General features: G+C 44.6%; 1 long non-coding RNA gene across 1 annotated transcript in view; it reads left to right on the top strand.

Annotated features, from left to right (window-relative positions):
• The first annotated feature begins 299 nt into the window (after window positions 1–299).
• LOC103253479 overlaps window positions 300–9,043 on the top strand; it is a 13,965-nt gene continuing 5,221 nt past the window's right edge. The window contains exons 1-2 of the long non-coding RNA XR_503877.2: window positions 300–458; window positions 1,788–1,865. This is a non-coding gene — a long non-coding RNA (uncharacterized LOC103253479). The remainder of the gene's footprint in view (window positions 459–1,787; window positions 1,866–9,043) is intronic.

The following is a 9,043-nucleotide window of genomic DNA, read 5'->3' as shown; positions in this document are numbered from 1 at the left end:
ATTACAGGCTTGAGCCACTGCACCCGGCCTTAATTTTTGATTTGTTGTAAAGATGAGTTTTTGCCATGTTGCCCAGACTGGTCTATAGCCCGTGGGCTCGGGCTGTCCTCTTGCCTCCACCTCCCAGAGTACTGGAATGACAGGCGTGAGCCACTGCACCCGGCGGGAAACATGTTAATAAACTTGACGGTGTAGTGTAGTAAAGTCACGATGTTTTCAGCTGCCGCTTTTTATACTCTGCTATCCTGTTCAACCCAAGGTTCAGGCGGTGGTTTGACGCGGGTTCCGTTGCCTCCCCGCAGGTAATTCAGCAGGCGCTGCACCGGCCCCCCAGCTCGGCTGCTCAGTACCTGCAGCAGATGTATGCAGCCCAGCAGCAACACCTGATGCTGCACACTGCAGCCCTCCAGCAGCAGCATCTCAGCAGCTCTCAGCTCCAGAGCCTGGCTGCCGTTCAGGTGAGGCTGGGCGAGAGTCCGGGTGTGTGAGGCCAGCGTTTGTGGAAACTGCAGGTCATTGCTGAAAAGAAAGATGTGGGGGTTACCTGAGAGTTCTCACATGTCCTGTGGTTATTTTTCCTGAATGGGCTATAATAATAGGCTGTCAAATAGAGGCTAATTGAGAAAAAAGGGGGGTGTTTTTTATGTTACTCTGTTGCCAGCTTTTGTCTCAGGGCTTTTTATCCAAATTGGAGAAATATCATGGTATTGGCATGGCTGTGTGTATAAAGTTCTAGGTGCAGCAGTGAGTACTTAGGGTTACATGAATTGTATATTTTAACCAAAAACAAGCTTTTTAAAATTAAGTAATTTGTAATTTACACTCATTTAAAGAAACAGTATAAAATTGTTCATAAAAGTAGAGATGTTCCGTGTCCATACCTACCATTGTTTCCCACTCTTGGGTGGTAGCCACTGTAACAGTGTTAATGTGTATTTTCTCCAGCAATTTTCAGACGCGATTAGGTGCATTCAGGTGGTATGACTGTAGACTCCAGTAATGTTCTATACATAGATATCTATGTCCGTCTTTCTAAAGTCCAATCATATTATTCCTGCTGATAACAGGATGATCTGATGATTAAATACTTGTTATAAAAAATATTTTTTTTGGCCAGGTGTGGCTCATACCTGTAATCCCAGCACTTTGGGAAGCTGAGGTGGGAGGATCACTTGAGCCCCGGGAGTTCCAGATCAGCCTGAGCAAAATAGCAAGACCCCATTTCTATTTTTCTAAATAAATTGAAATAAAAAATTTTAAGAAGATTATTATTATTGTACTGCTTATTTAAATAAAACTGTGTAAGAGTTAATCTTAAATATTGCCAGAGGAGGATCTCAGTTGACTGAATCTGAGAAGAACTTACTTCTGTTATCAACAGCCTCTCAGCTGTTGCTGCTTTTTAGTCTCATAAATTTAAGTAACATCATGTTCATGGTATGAATTAGGAGACTGAAACCCACTGGCTCCAGCTGTGTCTCTGTGGTTTCTTTTTCATAATATTGGGGTAGTGATTCCACTTCAAAGATGACAGAGAGCTGTAGAATGAAACTGACAATAAGTGTAGCTAATAAAATAAGGTTAGCCTTTGGGTCCTCTGTTTCACCATTCAGCTTTTTCTTTTTAAAAAAAATCTGTCCAAAGCTTAAACTGTGTTGACTGTAAAATGAATCGTTTTATACATAGACCTATTGACATTTATTATTGTGGCTTTATAGGCTTATGGTACCAGAAAGTTTTTAACTCCAGGTTTTTACCAGCTTATTATAAAGGTCTTATTGTTTTAGGCAAGTCTGTCAAGTGGAAGACCATCTACATCCCCCACAGGAAGTGTCACGCAGCAGTCGAGTATGTCCCAGACATCTGTAAGTGACTTAAAGATTTTCCTGGACTTAAAAACTTACTCTTTTCCAAAAGTAAACTGTTGCTATTTATGAAGCTGTTGTTGTATATTTGTTGCATGGTTTTGAATTAATACGTGCCTAGAAATAGGAATTATAAGGTTCAAGAATTCAGAACTGATTTTAAACTTCTGAAAATCTGAGTCCTAAAACTCTTTTTGTAATATCCCTTATACTCCTTTCCCATGGGTTATGTTCAGATCTTATGTGATTCTAAATGATTTCAGTTTTCAGTGCATATTGAAAGCCCAAAATACAAAAATGCCAAGGGTATTGGCCATGCATTTACATGATTTGTTGAAGTACGTCGTGTCCTTGGTAGACATCTAAATGTTTCTAACTTGTAGTTCACATTTTAGAAATTGTGCTTTTGGCTTACTTGAGGCATTTGTTGCAGATTTGCAAGTATCCGTTCAAGGTAGGGTAATTTACTTTGAGAGAGGAGTAAAAGAAAACTGTTTTGCAAAACAGTTTTGGGAAATTGTGCAAAGTTTCTCAGATAAAAGAAATACTTGCTCAACTTTTTATCTTGATATAATTCCATTTTGTAAGAATAAAAAAAAGTTCAGATTCATCAGTTGATAGCATTTTGCCCCGTTGCTTTTTCATTCATTCTTTCTCTCTGCCTGTATTCATATTAGTTTTTCCTGAGTCATTTGTGGGTAGGTTGAGATATGCTATTTTATTCCTAAATGCTCTGATGTGTATTTCCAAAGAACAAGGTTATTATTTTATGATGCCTTAGAAAAATTATTAAATTCCAGAAATTTATCATTGATGCAATGTACTTTATGTCCAAATTTCATCGTTTCTCCCAGGCTTTTCAACCTCATCACTGTAGACATTTTGGGCCAGATACTTTGTTGTTTGAGATGCTGTTGTGTAAATTGTAGGACGTCTAGCAGCATCCCTAGCCACCAGAAATGTCTCCCGGAGGGGCAAGATTGCCTCTGGTGGGAATCACTGAGTTATCCTATTGATGTCCTTTATAGATATTTTTTTCCTGGTCTAGGATACCTTGTAAAATTGACTCCAATAGAATACTTGCATAATTTGTGGGTGGTTGAGGAATTGAAGATGAATTTGTGTTTCTTTAACATTAGGATGTATATGTATAGATACATGCTTTTGAATTTTTCTTCTACATTATTAAAAGGTTTTTTCTTTTTTATTTTTTTGAGTTGAAGTATCACTCTGTCTCCCAGGCTGGAGTGCAGTGGCATGCTCACGGACACCGCAGTCTTGACCTACTAGGCTCAGGTGACCTTTCCTCAGCCTTCCAAGTAGCTGGAACTACCGGCATGTGCCACCATGCTCGGCTAATATTTTCGTTTATTGTAGAGATGAGGACTCGCCATATTGCTCAGGCTGGTCTTGAACTCCTGAGCTCAGGCAGTCCTCTCACCTCCGTCAGCGTGCGAGTGTGAGTGCAGGTGTGAGCCACCGTGCCTGGCTTAGACTTGGTTTTCTCTGGTGACTTCTGGAGTTAGTGCCAGCTGGGGGTTAGCTTGCAGATATGGGGCTCAGAGAGTGAGACTGGCCAAGGCTTTCAGTGAAAAGGAATTAGGTGTGTTGGGATGGAACTGACAGATAAAATAATGGCAACTGGTAAAGACATCTGGTTTAGGTCAGCCGAGCAAAGCACAAAATAGAGGAGAACATTACCAATTGTGGACAGGAAGAGACTTTTAAGTTTATTTTTCTTAAAGGCAGGCTAGTTGGGGAGGTGAATTTCTTGCAGAGATAGCTACTGATCTGTTGACTCTCTTGGGTGGTTGGGTGTTTATTCAGTAGACAGCTGTCTGAAATATTACTTGTTATATGGAACTTAAAAAGTAGGCACCACGTCTCTTTGATCTCACAACTTAGACAAAGTAGCATACAGGTGGTCAGGAAGTTGCTCTTTAGTTTTTTTACTTCCTTATTTCCTTTTTAAGAAAAAGAAAACAGGTTTATACTCTGTGTTCTACTTCCTTAAAAAGCGCTGCCTGGTATGTTAGTTACCAGCAAATCTTTTTTTTTTTTTTTTTTGAGTTGGAGTCTCACTCTGTCGCCCAGACTGGAGTGCAGTGGCCACTTCCAGCTACCGCAGCCTTGACCTGCTGGGCTCCAGCGATCCTTCCGCCTCAGCCTTCCAAGTAGCCAGAATTACAGGCATGTGCTACCACGCCCGGCTGATTTTTTTTTTTGATTTATTGTAGAGATGAGGTCTCACTGCCCAGGCGGGTCTCGAACCCGTGGACTCAGGCAATCCACTCACCTCAGCCTTCCAAAGGCGCGGCATTACACGCTGAGCCACCGAGCCGGGCTCAGCCAATCATTTTAAGAAGATTTTCATTATGTTTTGTTTTAAAGATTGTGTACCTATCCTTACTAAGAGTGTCCTTCTTTCTTTCTTTTCTTTTTTTTTTGAGTTGGAGTCTCACTCTGTCATCCAGACTGGAGTGTAGTGCTTTGCTCCCAGCCACCGCAGCCTCGACCTGCTGGGATCTGGTGATCCTTCCACCTCAGCTTTCCAAGTAGTTGGAACTACAGGCATGAGCTACCACGCCTGGCTAGTTTTTTTTTTTTTTTTTGAGTTAGAGTCTCATTCTGTCACCCAGACTGGAGTGCAGTGGCTGCTCCCAGCCACTGCAGCCTTGACCTGCTGGGCTCCAGTGATCTTTCTGCCTCAACCTTCCGAGTAACTGGAACTACAGACACGCGCTACCACGCCTGGCTAATTTTTTTGATTTATTATAGAGATGAGGTCTTGCCAAGTTGTCCAGGCGGGTCTCGAATCCGCGGGCTCAGGCAATTCACTCATCTTGGCCTCCCAAAGCGTGGAATTACAGGCTGAGCCACTGAGCCCTGCCTCTTCTTTCTTACCTACTGTTTTTCAAAAGAATTACTAACTGAAAAAATGTGCCAAGATGTTATTACTGTACAGTGCCCTGAATGAGAGAGATATTAGGGTATTAGAAACAGTAATCTGAATGTTAAAAGACATTAGTCAGAAAACCAGGGTTCAGTTTTACCCAGTTATGTGGTTTAATCTTTGGAGCAAGGCTTAATCCACAATGTCCATATGTAGAGTGGTATAGAAAACAATAAGTTTTTTGAGAAGCTTAATAATTATTTAACACATCAGAAATATAGTTGAACTAATATCACCACACTATCCTTTTTTTTATTTTGAGTTGGAGTCTCACTCTGTCGCCCAGACAGGAGTGCAGTGGCTGCTTCCGGCCAACGCAGCCTCGACCTGCTGGACTCTGGTAATCCTTCCGCCTCAGCCTTCCCAGTAGCCGGAATTACAGGCATGCGCTACCATGCCCGGCTGATTTTTTGATTTATTGTAGAGATGAGGTCTCGCTGCCCAGGCGGGTCTCGAACCCGCAGGCTCAGGCAATCCACTCACCTCAACCTCCCAAAGGCGCAGGATTACAGGCTGAGCCATTGAGCCCGGCTCACACTATCCTTTTTTTATTGCTGCCCAGGCTGGAGTGCAGTGAAATGCTCATGGCCTCTATAACCTTGAGCTGGGCACAGGCGATCCTTCCATCTCAGCCTTCCAGGTAGCTGGAACTACAGGCATACGCCACCATACCTGGCTAACTTTATGATTTACTGTGGAGATGGCTACAGTTTCCTAGGCTGGTCTCAAACCCCTCGGCTCAGGTAATCCCCGTGCCTCTGCCTCCCAAAGTGCTGGGATTATAGGAATGAGTCACCGTGCTCACCTATCTATCCATTTTTATTTTATTTTCTATTTTTATTTTTATGTTTTGAATGCAGGCTTTATTGAAAGGACAGAAAAGCTTCCACAGTGGGAGGGGAATTGAGGGAATTGCCTATCAGTCCATTTTAATCTGCTTTGTTAGTTACTTTACCAAAACCCTTTTACTCTCTCTTTCATACACACACACATATACACACTCACACTCACTAATTGTGATGGGCTTTCATGTTACGTAAAAACATGAGGTACACCTTAAAATAACATGCATTAGCTTAATAAGCTTTAATTCAATGAGGCAGTTTCATAGATATTGATTATATGAAGATGAATAACACATGGTCCCTGCCATTGAGGAAATTGCTGGGTGGAAGGATGAGATCGAAATACATGCTACAAGTATACAGATAACACTTAGGCAGAAACGAGGAGGAAGAGTCAGCTCTACCTTGGGATGTAGAGATTCCTGAAAAAGCTTATTAGAGCAGGTAACTTTTGGGAAGGAGATGTTTACTGCCTGGGCGGGAGGGCTGGGGTGTAGGGTGGAACGTGCAAGATCCAGTCAGCATTGTCACCAGTGCCTCAAGGACTGGTACGCTGTGACTTTGCACATAGCTCAGTGTGGACCACACGAAGGATGTGTTTGAAGGAGGAGGAGATGCTGCTGGAGAAGTCGTCAGGGAAGGTTGAGCTTTATCAAGAAGATTCTCTTTTTTCAATTATTAAAACAAATATTTGTTGAAAACCTCATCAGTGCCGGAGACTTTTCTAGTAGCTGTAAATTAGATAGATGAGGGTTCTGTTCTCATGGAGCTTGCATTCTAGGCATGGGAGAAAAACAGTAAAGAGAAAAAACAACATATTGAGCAAGTTTTCAGTGCCAGACAACAAGTAATCCTGGCGGTGGGCTAGAGAATGATGCAGGTCAAGGTGAGGCTTGCTCTCCAGTGGGTGTTCAGTGTGGTGAGCAATTTCTTTTTGAAAATGTGACATTTGAGTAGACACAAGAATAATGAGAGGTCAGGCAGGTTAAGCTATTGGAGGATGGTGTCCAGGTACTTGAAAATCCATTTGCAAATCCAGAATTTGGGGAAGATTTTCATGAATTAAAGCTGTGGCAATTTCTGCACACCACTTCTTTGTTTTTGTTTTTAATTTTAAAGTTGGGGAATAGAAGTCAGGATTGTGTACATTAAGTGGTTTAGGTACAAGTGAGGTTTTGGGCTTCCCACTGGACCTCACCTCGCCTGGATTAGGATCAGGTACCCTTACTGATGTTATGTGCCCCTCACCCCCGACAGTGTCCTGCCACAATCCCTGTTTTGTAGTATTATGATAGGTGTCCAAGGGTCCACTTATAAGTGAGAACATATGGTACTCAGATCTTTGCTTCCATGATAGATCGCTGGGTGTGATAGACTCCAAATCCATTGAGGTTACTGCAGAGTCCATAATTTTGTCCTTCTTTATGACTGTGTGATATTCTATCATGTATATGTACCACATTTTTTGTATCTAGTCCAGTTTTGATAGGCAGCATTAGTTCCATGTTATTGCTATTGCGAGTAGTGCTGCGATAAAAATGCATGGGTAGGTATCTTTTTTGTAGAATGATATACATTCCTTTGGGTATATTCCCAGAAGAGAGGTTGCTGGATCATATAGAATGTCATTTTCTAGTTCTTTTAGAAATAGCCACGCTGTTTTCCATAGAGGTTGAATTGGTTTGTACTCTCACCAACAGTGTAGAAGCGTTCCCTTTTCTCTGCATCCTTGCCAGCATCTGTTGTTTTTGATGGCCATTCTTTTTTTTTTTTTTTTTTTTTGAGTTGGAGTTTCACTCTGTCACCCAGACTGGAGTGCAGTGGCCGCTCCTGGCCACCGCAGCCTCGACCTGCTGGGCTCCGGCAGTCCTTCCACCTCAGCCTTCCAAGTAGCTGGAACTACAGGCGTGCGCTAACACGCCCGGCTCATTTTGATTTATTGTTGAGATGAGGTCTCGCCAAGTTGCCCCAGGCGGGTCTCGAACCCTTGGGTTCAGGCAATCCACTCACCTCAGCCTCCCAAAGGCACAGGATTACAGGCTGAGCCACTGAGCCTGGCTATGATGGCCATTCTTATTGGAGTTAGGTGGTATCTCAGTGTGGTTTTGATTTGCATTTCTGTGATGATTAGTGAGGCTGAGCATTTTTTCATGGGTCTGTTGACTGCTTGTGTATCTTCTTTTGAGAAGTGTCTGTTCATGTCTTTTGCCCCCTTTTTTTTTTTTTTGAGTTGGAGTCTCACTCTGTTGCCCAGAGGAGAGTGCAGTGGCATGCTCCTGGCCACTGCAGCCTCCATCTGCTGGGCTCTGGCGATCCTTCTGCCTCAGCCTTCCAAGCAGCTGGAACTACAGGCACAAGGAATCTGCATCCAGACACCTAAATGTAAACACCAGTGCGGACACACGGGAACCCTGCACATTTTTACAAGTCTGTGGAACTCCTTCTCACGGGATGCCCGGTGTCCCGGCTCTGCTTGTGAGCAAGCACGCGTCGCTGGCGCCCTGCGCCTGCCGTCATCGCAGCTGGAGCAGCTCTGTGCGCCCTGGCCTTCTCCCGGCTGTCTGAGCTCTGGGCAGGGCCCGTGGCTCTCGGCGATGCGCGGTGTCTTCTCCCCAGCCTACCTCCTTCCAACTGAGATCTCCCGGAGCGGGTCTGGGCGTTTACAGCTGAGAAGTCTGCCCTTCCATAAAATGTGATTGCATGGTGGTCACAAGAATGCTCTGTGCTGGGAACAAATAGCGAGTTCCTGGTTCGAAGAGCCACCTGCCCAGTGAAAGAAAGAAGACAGCCATGGTGACAACATAGGCGGGGCATGGGGAGGGACACGCGGGCATGGTGGACACCTCAGTGACAGGAAGTAGCCAGGGCTGGTGGTGCCAGGTGCCGTGGGCGGGTCTTAGACGCCTCTAGGGGGATCTGGTGGTTCTCTTGCTCCACGTGGATGAGTCGGTGTCACCAGATGAGGGACGTGATGGTGGGATGAACCAAGGGGGATTAGGGTAATGGGACACGAGAAAGATCTTTCTGGGCACAGAGAACCACCTGGCCCGGGGATGAGGGTGGTTCAGGAAATCATAGGCAAATCCTAGTGTGGGAAGGAGAGGATGAGGAAGGGAGGCAGAGGTCTCGAAGAGATACCAGCCTCCAGGCGGGCACAGACACCCAAGTCCGCTCTTGGGAGTCTAGACTTTGTCTTCAAGGCGAGAGGAAGTCGGCCTTCAGCAGGGAGAGACGCCGCCCTGGCTGTGGTTTAGAAAGAGCCGTCAGTGGGGGACGAGGCTGCAAGAGGGAAAGACCAGAAGCAGAGGCCCGCCAGGAGGCTACAGCAGGGGTCCAGGCGATAGGCAGTGCGAGCCAGAAGCCGCTGTGAAGAGGTGCCT

This window comes from Carlito syrichta, unplaced genomic scaffold (assembly GCF_000164805.1).
Source record: "Carlito syrichta isolate Samal-C Ts95f unplaced genomic scaffold, Tarsius_syrichta-2.0.1 Scaffold233425, whole genome shotgun sequence".
Classification (NCBI taxonomy): Eukaryota; Metazoa; Chordata; class Mammalia; order Primates; family Tarsiidae; genus Carlito; species Carlito syrichta.
This window is presented reverse-complemented; position numbering and strand designations above follow the sequence as displayed.